Source organism: Fopius arisanus, unplaced genomic scaffold (assembly GCF_000806365.1).
Source record: "Fopius arisanus strain USDA-PBARC FA_bdor unplaced genomic scaffold, ASM80636v1 scaffold00007, whole genome shotgun sequence".
Lineage (NCBI taxonomy): Eukaryota > Metazoa > Arthropoda > Insecta > Hymenoptera > Braconidae > Fopius > Fopius arisanus.
Window position 1 is genome coordinate 1,411,898 of NW_011887746.1, and position 17,271 is coordinate 1,429,168.

Here is a 17,271-nt window from a genome sequence, read left to right on the forward strand (position 1 = left end):
CACAAGAATGGATTACTGAAAAAAATAGTTATTTGTGGAATGTTTTCATGTGTAATTCAATGAAAGAATTGTATGATTAGAAATCTTCGAATAACAAGTATTTCAACTTTTTTTCATAGAGAAACTTCAATAGTTTATATTCAATATTCATTTGAGATAAAAGTGCTGCTCTTCTTCAATAAAATCATAAGAAAAAGGAATCAGATGAAGAATTCTACGGTCCTTTATGTAAGTAACGCGTACAGTCTAAGGAATTTGGAACAACATGAACTTGTTGTTCTGTATTCCACCGCTGAAATCAAGTTTATTCAATGATAAATCATTCTAACGACCCAGTCAGTTCTGAAGGCTCATTATGCCTTATTAAGGCTTATCTCTAGGTGTATCTAATGCATATACGGTGTGAATTTAACATTAAAAAATCTACTTAGTAATTCACCGATTGCGAATTGGATAGCAATTCTTACAGAAAAAATTCGACTTGAACCAATCACACTCATGTAAATTCGCTTCAATTTCTCCCACCATAATTCGAGATACTCTGTCATATTCGAGCTTCCCCTCTCAATGAGAGAAATAACATAGTTTGTCTAATGAAGATACCTGTTTCATCCTAAAAAATTCGCTTTGCAATCGGTAGCCCGTACAATAAAAATATGACTTACAGTCGCGTTCGCGTAAACTTGCTCGAATTTTCCTTCCAATTCAGCATAGTCCGTCGTATTCGACTTTTCACTTTCAATTCGAGATATTGTCCATGCTTTTTTTTAGTAAGTAGTAGGAAGAATTCCTCGAGATAGGGATAAATTTGATGAGATCAGTGAATCTCCTTAGCCCCCCAAAATAATGCAAAGTTACATGTAGCAAAGAAAGAGCAACCCATACCGACACATCGGTGGGTTGATCTGGCGCATTGTATCGCATTGTATGTATATTGTGTAGGCGGTTGAGGGCTTTAAACCGTCGGAAAAGGGGGCAGAAAAGGTGAACAAGCGTAAGACAATGTAAAGCTGGCACGGGGCAGTCGGAGATGTAACCTATGCCTGTGTTCTTTCAGATACCAAACAGCAGTCGGAGTTATTTTTTTGTCTTTGTTGTGGGGCACCAGAAAGGGTGCCGATGGGAATGCCACGGGAATATGCAAGAGGTACATAAGCACGTGCATTGTTGGTGGCTGCTGAGATTCGAAAGATTGTCGTGATAATGTCAATATCACACCCCTGGGGTCCTTCCTTCTACACAAGTTCTTTTTTTTTCATTTCATTTGACCTTGAATGCGCGAAAATGTTCTTTATTATTATGTTCGCCTCGCAGTGGACCAATTCGCGTTCTTGATGAATAAAAAGATGTCACCAGCTTGTAAGGTTACAAAAAATATGGACCCCTGTCGCTGTGGACCTTTTTAGAGTCGGAGTACTTGTGAAGAAGAAAACAATTTGTTTTCATTACAAATCGATCGGGGCACTTTCAATCTTCATGAGAGAAGAAATTTTATGCACATAACATTGGGATTCAATACAATATATGAACAAACTGTAAAAGTGGTGTAGTGAACACATGAGCAATAAACTGAATTGTATGACAAGTAACTAAAAAAGTCACGTCAATCCTATTTTTCTCCTCAATTCTCAAGTTTTCATGCGAATTCGTGAATAAGTGTTTTATTTTTCTATATAAATTATTGAGCAACGATTTAGTAGGTTTGTTTGAATCACATTCTAGAATGCAATATAAAATTAAATTTCGTCAAAAAAAAATGGGAAATCTATGGTCGATAATTGTCATAGAAAATGTCGATAAAATTATTTAAACTAAAATTAAATATGTTAACTACTTCTTACTGAATTTGATGTTTTTCGACAAGTCATAACCACGTAAACTGGAATGAATTGGTGCATCCGAATCCTATTACTCGATCCTGAAACATTAAAAGTAGAAATCGATGATTAGATGAAAAATTTAAAACATAATAGATGTCAGAAATGAGATTATCGAATATAACACAAAGATCCTTCCAGGGATTCGAAGCTTTTGATGCTAATATCGTCTTTGCATCAAAGCATATTGAAAGATGAATGGTGACCATATAAAATGGTCTGATGCAATCATTCGATACCTCGTAAAATGTCTTCATATAAAGCCATGATAAATATAAATAATTATATAACTTCACCGACATTATGTAGTCTAGGAATAGAGTCGTGAGTGTCAAAGCGGGAACCTATGAGGGAAATTTGAAGGTCTGATTGATAAAATCGCACCGATGATTCATTACAAAATGTTTTATTATGCACCCCGAATAAAAATGCAGAACTTGTAATCAGATATCTTTCTCTTGAAGTTACACACGCCAAACTTTCTTAATCTTTAGAACCATCAGAAAACTGACCTAAGTCTCGTGACGTCTGCTTTGGGTCCTTAACATCAGTCACCCTAGATTCTTCATTCTAGCATCTCCACACTCGTATTCGGTATTATGTAAAACCCCTTGTATTCCCTTATTCTGTTTTCGACTCTAAAGGTCGACCCTTTTTTTGTAAAGCGTCGATAATAAATTTTCTGTCAATTGGAACAATTAAGGACAACAGAATAAAAAGAAAAGGCACGGTATTTTAAAACTCACATACTGGGGGAATAATTCTAACCGACAGTTACAGAACTAAATCATAAGAAAAGAAACATTTAACCTTCTTCGGTATATCACGATGCACTAGAGACTGCATTACTTCGTACAATAATAATTGCAACAATAAAAAATTGTTGAACTGTTAGTACAATACAAACGATTACAAAATCTCTGGGTTAATTTCCTTCGATATTTCTCTCCGTGCAAAATTCCGACAACTATATATATTCTTGCACTTTTAACTGATTGATGACCAGGCTTACCTGTTAATAAATTATTCTTATGATGTGATGTGCATTAGAAAAAATTTTTATAAAAAAAAACCGTCAATTCTCTCATTTTGCTGCGGTTAATCTTAATTATCATTTCGTCGTCATACCCCTCATTATCGTTTCTATTGTGTATTTATAGTTATCGCAGTTTGTTTTGCAAGCGATAACCACTACGTAAGTGCTTATTAGTCACTTGAAGCAGTTTTCTCGGCTAGTTACAAGTCAGAAATACTTCAAAGTACGCAATCGATTAATTTGACGTCACAAACGATTTTAGAAAGTATTATTCTCTTATATTGTTGTGTACCAAAAATAATCTTCTTTATTCAAACCCTTTATATCTCTTTCAGATTTCTTTCACGAACGATACAACAAGTAGTAATTTTTTAGTTATGAAATTCCTGAATTCTACATTATTTTTATTTGTAATCGGTATGGGTCAATTGGTGATTAGTGAAACTAATATTGATGAAATAATGGAAAAACGTTAGTATATATATTAAAATTCACGTATGTTGCGGCCACGAATTTACATTTTATTCAATGATAACTCAATGAAGTGACGCAGTAAATTGTTGCAGTCAATCTTACCGAAAAAGCTTTGCCCATTCCTAATTGTCCTGAATTCTGTGGCGACTATTGCAATTACTTGGCGGATCTGAAAGGCCGATGCACTGGTAATGAGTGTAAATGTAGCTAAGTGGAATCTCATGTAACATTAATTGTCATTTCATCAATATTGATGGATAGAAAAGTCGGAGGATGGAATAAAAATCATGTGATTCGTTGCAATATTCATATTCTGTGGTACCTATTCATGGGGCGGGATTACTAATAGTCTCCAAGAAGTTTATCGATCTGCTATTGTTCACTTTGTACGTAGAATTACACGTTTTTTTTTCATAATTGCAACAACTACATTTAGGTCAGTTCTTTAAAAGGTTTCACCAAGTTTAATCCGGGAAACTCATCATCTTCGTTTAAAATCTTCCATAAAACGTGAAATTTTCGGCAATTTTTATAATTATATTATAATTTTATTATTTTTATTATTATTTTTTATTATTATTGCACTATAGATTTTTCATTAACGTGCAACTGAAAAAATTCATTCGCAAAAATTATTCTAGAACGAAAATTTGAACTGTTGAAAATTCTGCAATTATTTGATGATTGTGTTATTTTGTTTTCGGTTTTTTTATTTTTAAGTTGAAAGAAGTTTATTTTTTCACCTCCACATTTACGAAGAATTCTACAGATATATCGTATCTTTTGGTTCTTGTTAAAAATTTCAAGTTTTCGTATCTAAATTTTTAATTTTCATTTCCAAAAATTGTAGATAATATTTATTTTCCCATGAGGGATGATCCATGGCCCATAAATTCAAGAATATATTTACAGGAATTTAGTGGAACGAAAAATTAGAGTTCTGTTTGATTTTTCAAATTCCGAGTTTGCAGTGGAAAAATGTTTGAAATTTGTGTGGAATCCGCTAGCTCTATAAAACCTGGCGGAATTTTCGTGTGTATTTCTTCAATAGATACAAAGAGAAAAAAACACTCGTAAAATAAGCGAACTTTTACGTAATCGAGGGGCGACTGGAGGTACGTATAGAAATTGTCCAGAGAGTTTCGTAAAAATGCAGCCCACAATTAAAGGAACACCTCACCATTACGTAAAAGTTGCGTAATTTTTCAAGTATTTAGCTCTCCCTGTGTGATAAGAGACGAATTTGCGGCGTATGAAATAGCCGTAGAGAATAAATAGGACGATTGGCGGGATATTAGAAAGCGTGAGGGTAGGATATACGAATCGGATAGCGATTTGTTCTGAAAAGCAATATAAAGCCCAGTGGGCGGTATTGCAGAGGTCGGAAATCGGGAAGGTAAGCGTGGCCTTTTCCCCCGAAAATTTGCATGAGGTATTAAAGCACGGTGGCTGGGTTTTCAGCGGGTTGAAGTCGATGTTTGCCGACAGGGCGACAGTCACGCGATCAAAGGATCTCTGCTCTCATTCCATCACCCAGCCATTTTCCCTTTCTCCGTAATTGTCTCTCTTCCTCTCATCTGTTTCTGGCCCTCTGGTCCATGAGTTTGGCGAGAGTTACCTTTTAGTCCTACGAAAGTTACTTTGGTTTCTCTTTGTGTGTCCCGTGAATCGTCTTATTCCCCGTAGGACAGCGATTCCCTCGTTTGCTACCCCTCATTCCACCTACCTATATACCTTTACCAGTCCCACCAGTCCCCACAAGTGATTCACCCACCAAAACACTACCAAGGAATGTAAATTTCGTGGCAAAACTTCCCTCCTTTCCTTTTAAACACAAGAAATCGTAAACCAGAATCACTCGTATCTTAATTACTCTGCAGTGGAGGTTAATTATTTCACGGAGACACGAATAAATTCCACTCAGAACATCTTCATTCAGCGTTCATTCTACCTCGCATTGACTCAATATTCTACCTATCAAATGTACACTCCGACCGCTATTTTTTTTTTTCTATCTCATGGCACATTTGGATTTACGGCGATAGCACGTGCTATCGATGGAACTGCTACATGTTTTCATTGAGGCGTAAAGATACCTCTAAAGAGATCTACAGGTGGAGGTTTCCTATAAAAACTTGGGTTATGGCTGGATTGTCCTGGTGATTAACGAAATTACTTTTAAGGCGATGGTTATAATGAATAATTGGGAAGGTGTGCGTGCCCGCAAATGTATTGATAGGACAAATGAAATTTCGGTGACAGGAAGGCAACTTTCAGTTGCACTGAAAATTCAGGAAGATATGAAATTTCAGGATTTTTTTCTTATTCACTACATTCAGTCCTCCGTGGATAAATATATAAAAGAAATATATAATATTTGGTCAGTTTTATATATTAAAAAAAATATTTCATACATACAGTTGATATGAATTTTATACTATTGAAGAAATTAGCAGAAATCCTAAAATCGCTAGAATTTTGAATTATGTAAGTGTAAATTCAATTTAAATTAACAACTGTCACTCAATTCCTTATTTATTTAAAAATTCCAGAAAATTAATTTTGTCTTTTTAAATAATGATTTGTTTTTAATAACAGCTTGAAATAGCTTGAATTAAATACAGCCGACTTTTGAATGGATTGAAAATTCAGGGGATTTATTGCTAGAATTTTTCGAAGTTTTTTACATTTTTACCAATTACCAGAATATTGAAGAAATTAATTGATTCATCAACTAAGAATTCTACATACATTTCAAGTCAATTGGCCGAGTTGAAAATTTCACGTCTTTTAAATTGAAATTTGCATTTTACTTTTCAAAAAGTGATAATAATATTTGTTCTGTCTTTGTGTATCCTATAAAAATTCAAGAATATGTTAGCCGGAATTTTTTACTGTTCTACTCATTTTCCCAGAAAAGCAGAACGAGAAGTGACAGTTTTGTTTGATACTTGAAATTTTGAATTCTCAATGAAAAAAATGATGGAAATTTGAGTGAAATTGTAAATCAAAATTTTGTACGGAAAATTCAAAAAACATTTTTGAAATGGTTAAATATTTTCTTAATTATTTCCCAGGATTAGTGTGTTTCTTTTGATTTTGTAACGTAAGCAACACTACATGGGGAGAAAAATACTCGAAGAATTACAGTACTTTCATGTAAACATGGGGCGACCTTGGTTTTTAGGCAAAAGTACTGGAGGCACCGCAAAAATTGTCCTGAAAGTTTCGTAAAAATTTCTGCTCGCTCGGACAATTTTTACGGAATTGCAAGTACTTTTTTCCAAAAAGCAAAATCACCCCACGATTAAGTCAAAGTTACGGAATTTTTCAACTATTTTTCTCTCTGTGTAATATTTGCCCAATTGGTTAAGCATTATTCAAATAGCAAAGATAAAGATAAAAAGCTAATATAAGTATCGTAGAATGATCTGATACATGTAGTCTTACCCGAAGAAGCGATATTTTTCGTTTTATCTGAAGAGGACAAGGCAGAAAAGAGAGGAAATGACAGAGAGATGAGCAGCCTTCTATCAACTGATGAATGGGTCCTAGGACCCATCTTAGTTATGCGATGCGTGGTCCCGTCGACATGCATCACTGCCAACTCATCACAAAAACGGTTTCTACGTGGCCAAACGAAAATGTTGGGGAATATGATTACGCGCGTTAACATTCTCGGAACAAATGTTGGACGCTTTTGGTTTTGACTCTTCGGTTGGCCTTCAAAAGAGAACAAGCACTGATTTTCAATCTTCGCGTGTTTTCTTAATTTATGCAAATCGATGAAAAGTCTCTGTAAAAAAAAATCTCAATATATTTTTAATGTTCATTGTTAAAAAAATGGCAAAAATGCCAAATTTTCTAAACTTCATCTCTGATTTCGTGCTGATGTAGCCGCGAAATTAAATCATGCTTTCACCTCATATGCTAGTATTGGTGAACCCTAGTCATCAAGATTAATTAGAATTCAGTTAAATTATTAATTTTTTATATATATTCATATAACTTACTTGAGAGCAATATGTGTATTGTTTCAAAATGTTATTTCTTCAATCGAATAATTTTGATGCGATCCCGATTGGGTTGTATAAGTAGTCCTCATATTATTTTAGGAGATCATTATGAGGCGTATGCCCACGGATAAACTACACTGCTTATGATTTATTTCCCTTAAATAATAAGTTAATAATAAGTTTCCTTAAGTAAGTCAATCCTTAGCAAAGGTATTATTTCACCAGTCTACATAATTTCTCAATTATGCAGGACGAATTCCCAATAAAAGAGATTTTTCTTCTAGAAAAAATGAGGATGATTAGGATCGAGTGTTTTCCCAGCTGTCTACAGCTACTTAATCAAGCGTCGTCAAAATCCATTTGACGAAATATTTGACTAACAAAAATTTAATTTCCTCTAAAAAGAAAAAGCCAAGAATCATCAATCACTTGCCTATACTGATTTATTCACGACTGACAAATAATCGACTGAGCACCGATGTTCATCTCATCACCGGGTTCCAATGTATACACTTACATAACTCGATTTTACGTAATCGACAAAATGCGGGATATTCAAGGAAAAGAAAGAGGAGAATATAGAAGGAAAGGAGAGAAAAATAATTCTAGAATGATTCATGTTGTAGCTGTCTCATTGGGAAGTCCCCTCGGGACATTGTGTGCGAGGTATCCATACCACTGCACTTTGGCCCGCAAGGATATAATTTTAGGACGCGGGCGGACACGCGGTAGTGCGTCCGGAGATGGAACGGAATGCAAAAACCTCGAGAAACCTTTTTGGTCGAATGAATTCAGCGAGTGGAAAGGAGAGAGAAAGCTTGATTCCCGTCGCGTTTTACAAATTATTCAATTAGCCCCTGCGTATTAAGATATAAATATTCATTGTTCCTGATACGCAGACCCGGCATTTGAAGACCACGGGCTCCTGGGCTACACATAAACCTCCCGCGGGGTAACAACAAATGGATAACATTACAGAGGTCCACAGTCAAAACGCATAAACAATTCCGGCGGGCACGTGCGTTAGACGCTCTAACGGTTGTATATGCGCGCACTTGTCGGCTTCTCCCATTATTTCCGCCGAACTCGAAAATTGCATTCAACCGCATGTTAAATCATGAGAATTTTACGCTCTGGTGAAGGAGCTTCTTTATTTGATTCGCCTGGAGTACGCGTAGAGGTGAGAAATATCGACAAAATGTCGGAGCATCTGTACTGATAAAACCGCTTATTTATATCGAACGAGATTCGTTATGGGGTTTTATCGGTAAAAGGTTAGAAAGTGAACTTTCTTTGAAATTTGTACAGGGTCCCGGGTGGAAATTTTGACAGGCATCTCATAAGGTCTTTATAAGGCTTCTAGATTGGAATGTGAGGCCCTCATGGGTTACCTGCTGAGGTCCAGATGAGGGCTTAAAAGCAACGATCGGCTGAGATCCTTATCTGGCCAATATTATCACATCTTTAAATGGTTCACATTGCTAGTTCACGATAACCAGATAAGGCCCTTAGGCTCGAGTCCGACTGACATTATCGGGTCAGTCGTACGATTTCCTGACTAGGACCGTGAAAACGAGATGTAAGGTTAATCTTAGCAGGTAAGCCTAATAGCAACTGACCAAGGTCCTGATCAGGTGTTCACTTGGTGAATCCAAACGGCGCACCTTATATTTACCGGGGATGGCCGTTATGTGACGGCGGGAATGCACGCCAATGGACAGGAAGAATTGTATTTTCGGACTTTTCAAGTCATAATGGGTCGAAATAAAGCATACAACTTTCATTTTAATGATCACAATGGACGTAACATTCTTGAAATAAGTGAAAAAGTCACTTGTTTCGAGGAATTGCGCTCCCTAGATTAAAAAAAAAATGGGTTCATGAAAACAAGTGGTTTTACCCTTGGAACAAGAATTCTTTTTTCGCTATTACTGTGGAAATAACCCCCCGGGGCGTAATGTAATGTAATGTAATGCTGCAATCATATTTTCTATCAACACGGCGAGAAGTCGATAAAAACATGTTGGGTTTTCTCATTGGGGGAATGAGTTAATAAATACGATCAATGGGTTTCGTTTGGAATGGAAATTGTAGAGAGTAGATAGATCGCGGGTGACAAATATTTTCTTCTTCAATTTTTCAATGAATTTTAATTTCCTTACTAAATCGGCATCGCTTTCTCGTTGTTGACAGCTACTTCATAGTAATCCTTTGAATGGGTTTGTCTAGTTCTTTTACATTTTCCTTTGTTCTTCCGATATTTTTATTGGCAAATCAATTCAAAATTTATAAAACCTTTTGATGGGAATGGGATGGAAAAAAGGGAAAAATGGAGTATTAAAATTGAGAAACAGATTATTTTAGGATAGTGTGAATTACTCGAATCCAGAATTATAAGAACAATCAAAAACCAATTTTTTTTGATGATTTGATAATTATTGGGTTGCATTTTAACCTATTTTGTCTTTCTCTTTTCAAAAATTCCATAGTATTTCCATTAGTTCTAAAATTTCAATCCTACGCCTCGATCAATGTCGTTCACAGGGTGAAGAGATTCCCCTTTTTTTTATTTTTTTTTAAGCTAAAAATATTGATTCAAACTGTTGCGCCGACGTATGTTAAAATTATTCATTTACTTAATCCGAATAAATAGACAGGTGTAGAAACAGTCTAAATCTGACTTAAAATTGCGACAATTACCAGAAGGCAAAGAGGTAAAGAAGACACTAAATTTTGGAAGAGGAATGAAGATGATTTAGATAATTTCACGTATTTTTACATGATAGTCGACTAAGACGCATTCAATTATCAAAGGTTGCTGTTGTCGTCCAAATGCACAACTTACGAAGTACTCTACTGAGAATCTACTCCATAGTAGATGTAATCGAAGATCTGACCCTCACACCTTGCGGTATTTTGAGAAATAGGTAATACTAGGTACATCATTATTTACCGTAGATTTAACAGGATTATCTTTGCTCATGAATCCTTCATTCCTATTTTTGATAATTTCTGGGTGCGAGTATTAATTACCAATCTGCGATTTTTAAAAAATTCAATCATTTGGCAGTCAGAGCCATTCGTTTGTGGTACAACATTTGAACTTTCATTCCCAATCATGGATGAATTTTTATGTTGCATTTTTCAATTTTTGTTGTTTTTGTTAAGCCAATCGTTTTACACTTGAGAGCGCTCTGTTTAAAACTATATTTGTCAAATCATCTGATCGATTAGATTTTTTTATTACATATTTTATGCATTGCCCTCCTGTATGGTCATGCAATGACCTTTCAGTGTTTCGACTTAGTGAAAAATGTGATTTTAGTATGTCAAAAATGGTCGGCCATTGCAGCGAAATTTTAATTTTGTTTTCCTAATTCCATCATTTTATTAAAATTTGCGTTTGTCACTTGGCCCGAATGAGCCTCGTTATTAATTTACCAGGCCAAGGTCTGGTAAGTGTTGCTTATTACAGACCTAGGCCTGGTCATAACTCGGTTAATTGAGCCTCGCGACAAAAAACAATGTATATCATATGGTTTGAAAAGCATCTTGTTGACAAATTCGATTACAATGATTATATTTGGTTAGGGATCCTAACCCCTCACTCTAGTCCTCATATTGCTTTGAACATCTACCTTCCGCATTTAAGTGTATTTGTCATTCCGGTGATTCAAGTATATTTTTCATTCCGTGCGGTATTTCGAACCAGTTATTTTGTAATTTCGAGGAAATACACAATTTGCTTTTTTTCAGAGAACGTTTGCGACAGGGTCGTAATACGCGTCATACCGGTCAAAAGTGATTTTTGCCAGAGTAAAGGTGCCTCGGCATGGAAAGTTAACTAGTAACGTTGGCTGTCCTAAAAACCGCAGTGTACACGGATACAGCTAAATAACGAGAAATCATTGTCAGAAAGAAGAAATAACAGAAGTAATGTTGCTTAAATCTGAAATAAAGATACACGGAGAGAAAAATACTGGAAAAAGTACGTAAAAAGTTCCATAAAAATTCATGGGTGAAAGATAAACGTGGGGCGAAATGTAAAATCGGAAAAAGTGCCGATCATTCACAACATTTTACCATTCGGTCGGTAAGAAGTCACCTTTAGAGGTAGAAAAATTACGGTACTCAGTTCCGTGAATTTTGCCGAATTGTTTCGTAATTTTTCCCCAAACTTTTTTTTTCAATAATAATAATTGAGGGAGAGGATATTTAATTAATAAATGATGTGATTGGATCAAAACTTCAAAAATCACCTGTAATGTTTTTTTATCCTTCCGACAATAATAATTTGCCGGATGACGTGATCCGAACTTGGACAATTTTTCAATTCGGTTACGTAAAAATTACTGCACGTCAGGTAAAATTTAAATGAAACTGGATAATTTTTACGTTACTCGGAATAATTTTTACCGGAACTGTGGTAAATTTTACAAGTTCGTTTTCCAGAGCAAATAATAAAATTTACTGTTCGTCTCCCATTTTTTTTCAAATTCTCCAGTAAAAAACAAAGAAATGACACTCCAGCCCACGATTACGTGATTAGTCACGTAATTTTTCTTGTGTTTTTCTCTCCGTGTATGTTCCCTGAAATACTAATTTTTTTAATCTCCAAACAGCTAAACACAATAAACCCCCTGCGAAATCACGACGCATTCATTGCCCCCGACATCAATCATAAAAGTATAAAATAGAAAAATAGAAAATATAAATATAACAAACGAAAACCCAGTTTCTCTCCTTCAATAATTTACTCACTTTTAATTAATCACGGGGGTTCATCTGCAATTTATGGCTCATGTAATTGATGCTACTTTCAGGTGCAAAGTATCATGAAGAAGGAGAAAGACAAAATGAAATAAGAGTACAAGCTGAAAAAAAGAAAAAATGAACGTGTAGGTATTTTAATAGGAGCGTTTCGCACACTCAGTTCCTCGTGCCCCCCTGGGGTTCCACCCGCGAGGTTCCACACACGGGCCAGAATAGACCGAGCCACCAGTGGAACATAAGGTGAGTTGTGCGGCGAGTTTAAAAACGAGCCAGGAGAAATGCACATTTTAATCGTATCGCCTAATAGCGAGGCGTTTATAAGCTTCGCTGGATGTCTCATGAATACGCATGTTATCCCCCACCCTTTTCATTGCTCTTACAAGGACTCTTCTAAATTAATGCGTGAATGAAAATCACCATATACCACCAGTCCGTGTAATTCATAAAGTACTATAAATATGTTTTTTTTTTCAGTAACTCATGACGAAGCTTAACGCCATTATTTCACGCGGAAAAAAGGGGAGAAGTATGTGGGAATGGGTAAGCATAGAGGGTTTGTACATTGTGAAAAGAAATTACTTCTGTTGATTGAATTTATTTGGCTGGCATGAATGGATCTTGATATTTATCCTTGAAATTTCTGAATTTTCTTACAAGTGATTAATTTGGTCGGTAAAAGTAATTTTTTATACGGATATTTAGAGGAAAATGAAGTGACAGTTCCGGCTTCATTTCTTGTCATGCTTCGGGTCACAATTACGAGAAGGTAATTTTTACTGAAATTTTTGTCTCGGAAACACGATATATATCGATTTAAATGTACTCACAGTAAACATCGTTAGGAATTGTTAAAATTTTTTTTTTATTTCGGTCATGATGATGTTTGAATTTTTAATTATATGAGGTTCAATTCAACTTCGATCGATATCAAGAAAGAAATTCACTGATAGGTCAGTGAAGAAATCTACAGAAATTCAATCTTACGTTATCGGTGCCAAAAATATCAAGTTCTTAATTTCCAATTTCAGATCTAATCTTCCAACACTATATTATCACTACCAGAAATCGGCGACTAAAATTAATCTGCTCAATATTTCCGTTTATATTTTGAAGTTATTTAACCTTACGGTAATTTTCATTGAGTAATGTAGATTAGTTAACTATTAAGTACTATCGATTTATCAATTGCCAACTTATGCAGTAATGTGAATTTTTTTTATGTCTGCTGAATTCATTATTGGTTGTGAATTTGTTATTTATGTTTGTGTGAATTATTGTGTGTCTTGGCTTAATTTAATTGTTCCATTTTCTGTTTAGTGATGTTCATATTGTAATTATAATGTTAATGTAATAGTTGCTTTGCCTATCTATAATTACGACGAGCGGTAGAACCAGAGTATCTTAAACGAGGGTATTACATCATCCGATTTTGCGAATTATTCAGAATTGTCGCTAAAATGCTCTGCGATGAAAAACAGCGATACATGAGTGACACGTGCCGCGATAAAAAAATCAGCTGCTTATCAGAACTCGAAGACAATACTCTAAGAATAATCTGTAATAAATATGTATTTTCGCTATAAATAGTGAAGAGCTATAAATGTTTTTTTTTTCAATCATTAAGACAGGACAATGCTAGGCGGCATATGATGCCGTGTAAAAAAAGAGGAAAAAAAATGATGATGAAAAATAAATGCACGGAGGATCGCGTGCTGGTTAATGACTCAATGTTAAACCAAAAGATTAGATACGTCTTCGAGACTCTCCCTTTGGCTCCTTCCCGTGATCCGCAAAGCTCAACCGGATGCAATTTAATCTTAAATCGCAAACGGTGTGAGACGACTAACCAGAACATTGTACCACGCTTTTCTTCAATAACGGAGTTGTACGTTTTTAATACAACTTCCCGGCGAGACGAAGAGTGTTAACATGGAGGACTTGACGTTCCCAGAAAAAAATTGAGAGAGAGAATAAACGGAATGGCATATGGGGATGAGCGAAAGAGTTGAGGTCACGCCAACATATCGAGATCAGAAAACACACAGGATGTGTGACCTCGTCTGGATATCATATCAGACAAATGCATATCATAAATATTTTTTTCATAAATAATTCCATGGTCTAGCGAGTGCTACAGTACAGCTACTGGAATTGAATAAGGAAGCCAGTTAGTCTGAACAAACTGTCTCATACGTCAGAGTATTGTTGAAAGTGAATGGCACTCATAATTTAGGAGTAATCGTTTAATATTGCACCGAGTATGGAGTATGAGGGTTGTGGGAGTATGGGAGTATGGGAGTATGGGTTAGCCTAGGGGTGACACTTCTTTACATAAAACCGCGCAAATACCGAGCGTTACGAGGGCATTATGCACAAGTGCTTGTATATATGGCTCTTCTTGGGTTCGAGATATTACAAAAAATGATGAAAATGTATATAGTAGTGGAGGACGCGAGAACGGCAGATGTCCACGATGATGTCTCCCCGAAAGAGTATAAAATTCCCACCGGCCGACGGCGTGCGATGGTTCCCGTCTCGCGGATTCCCCATTACCACACAAACTTTATGAGGGACAGGAGACGCGGCTCTAGTTCTTTGTCCCCATCCCGATGCCTTCGTTCGTTGGCTTCTCTTTATTTGTCATTCCTTTTCTTCTTTCAAATGGCAAAATTATTCTGTCACGATAAATCCATGATTCCACGTGAATTCGCATCGCGCCTCATTTCTATATCGACAAACATCTGTGTGCGGGCTTTTTTACAAAACGTTACCAACATTTAAACTGCTCATTTTTATGGCAGCCAATGACTTTGGGGCTTTATGGGACAACACAATTCAAGTGCTTTTTCAGTCGTTTTGCAAAAAAAAGACGAATATTCAATTTAATTTTCTTTGGCTTTCTCAAGTTCGGGTGGCTCAGACAATTCCGAACATGGAGAGTCAAATCGTTTCGTTGACGATAATGAGGGCTAAATTGTTTTCAGGAGATGTACATACGTTTTTGAAGTCTCGATTTTATTAAAAGTTCACGTGTTTTTGAGGCTTTGATGGAGAAATAAGGATATTGCATGAGGATATGGCATATTGAAAAAAAATACGTCAATCAAGTATATTGTGTAATTGATCTAAGTATGTTCGATTTTCAATCCGATATAGATAAAAAAATGATTTTCTTATCATTCTATTGTCTACTGGGAATAAATTAGAGTAATTTCCAGGCAATTTCCATTCCCGTTTCAATTACAATAATTATATGGTTCTTGATGTTTATTTTGTTCGTTAGGTCCTTCAGAAAATTCTCTTAATAATAATTATTATCAGGAAACTAATGGAAATACTTTCCTATAAAAAATGGAAAATCTAGAAAAATGGGTAATTATTGAAGGAATTGATCCAAGGCCAGGTGCAATATAATTATCTTCGAGAGCAAAATAATTATGATTATTAGAATCTAATGACAATCGTGAGACCGGCTTAGGGCAGTGGAATTTTAATCTTTCGGAAACCGTCGAACAGACGTCCAGGCATCAAGAATGATCGAGAAATATCATTTCCCGATGAAGCTTGGTTACTGAGCGCTGTAGCTTTCCATGGTTTTCTTTGGTTACCTGGAGAGTCTGTGCATGGCGTACAGCTCCTGGGGCAAACGCGACACGGTTGACGGGCAAGTCGGTCCATGTTACCGCAAAAATGAAATAAAAAGTCTAATCGGCTATATGTAGACAATAAATAAATAAAAAGAAAATTTAATAACAATCGCCAGAAAAAATAAAATTTTTTAAATAAATTGATAGTTGGAAAATTAATTCTTGTTCCTAGTGCGGGTAAAGACTTGCCCCATTTATCTACACTTGAAGATGAAAACCTTGTAAAATCAACGTAACCAGTATAAATTGGGTGGAAATTTATTCCCAGTGATAATAGATACGGCTCTGCCTTTATTTGACATGCATCCTAGTGATCGTTCATTCTGATAATTTTTTGAATTCATGAAAACTTCGACAAACAATATTTTCAGACATTCACTCTAATCGAGGGTGAGTATCAGAATTTTTTATCATGATACTAGAGCTATTTCCTCCTTCCTTTAATGTTTTATTCAAATTAATTTTAACCCGATAGATCAATGCGGGAGTTTCCATTCAAGGGGAATGAAAAAAATATTTTGTAATTTTGTGATGACATTTTTAAAAAGTTTTGTAAGATCCATGTCACGAAAAAATGAAATTAATATACACAATATTTATACACACTGATAAAATGAGAAATAACGAATTGCTATACAATTTTGTTCATAGTATTTCATTAATTTTATCCAATATAAAATAATATAATAGTACTTTTTTTTCAATCTCCATTTCACGTATTTATTTGATGAGAACAAATTGTTTCTCCCATTAGTGTATAACCAAAATATTTAAAAAGTGAATTTGTGAAATAGTTTCTGCTAGTGGCTTCTACTTTAGGGATGTTCTACACCCTCTCCGACAAAATTCGCACTATTCTCACTTTTTTGCTGAGCTCACGATGCGATTGACGTTGAAAAATATCACATTTTTGCATAGTACTATTATTTAATCATTCAAAAAGTTGCAACGTTATATTTCTTATGTTAACCCCATCGATAATTTACCAGAAAAAACAGCGTGAATTTTGGCTGAAAGGCTGTTGGGCATTCTTAAACGATATTTCTGCAGTCTTTTGGCAATGGCAACTTCCATATTTAAAAAAAATGTTAGAAAAATTATTATTATTAAAAAACGTGAATATTTCAAGAACCATTGTACCAGTTAGGCATAAGCCTATCCACAATACCAACCTTTCATCTTCTTCGAGCTAGATACAACATTTCAACCCGTAATCTCCATAATTTCTCTATTTGTGTGAACAAGATTATTCAGTGGAAAACGAAAAATGGAATATATCTTCGAATTTCGCTCAAGGATTTATATGGATTGAGCTGAAGAAAATCAAATGGGATGTGTTGATTTTTAAATATTGAGAAAAAATTAAATTTAAAGATGTTTTTGAATTTCATAGATACGACTGGACCGATCGAGCTGCAAGTACACGCCATCATCGAAGTTAATCATCA

The 17,271-nt window shown here is 35.3% G+C and overlaps 1 long non-coding RNA gene across 1 annotated transcript; it reads left to right on the forward strand.

Moving 5' to 3' along the window:
- The first annotated feature begins 3,090 nt into the window (after nucleotides 1-3,090).
- On the forward strand, nucleotides 3,091-3,695 carry LOC105273867 (uncharacterized). The gene is made up of 3 exons (XR_892953.1): nucleotides 3,091-3,178; nucleotides 3,249-3,384; nucleotides 3,480-3,695. It is a non-coding gene; the product is annotated as an uncharacterized lncRNA (long non-coding RNA).
- Nucleotides 3,696-17,271: the final 13,576 nt, after the last annotated feature.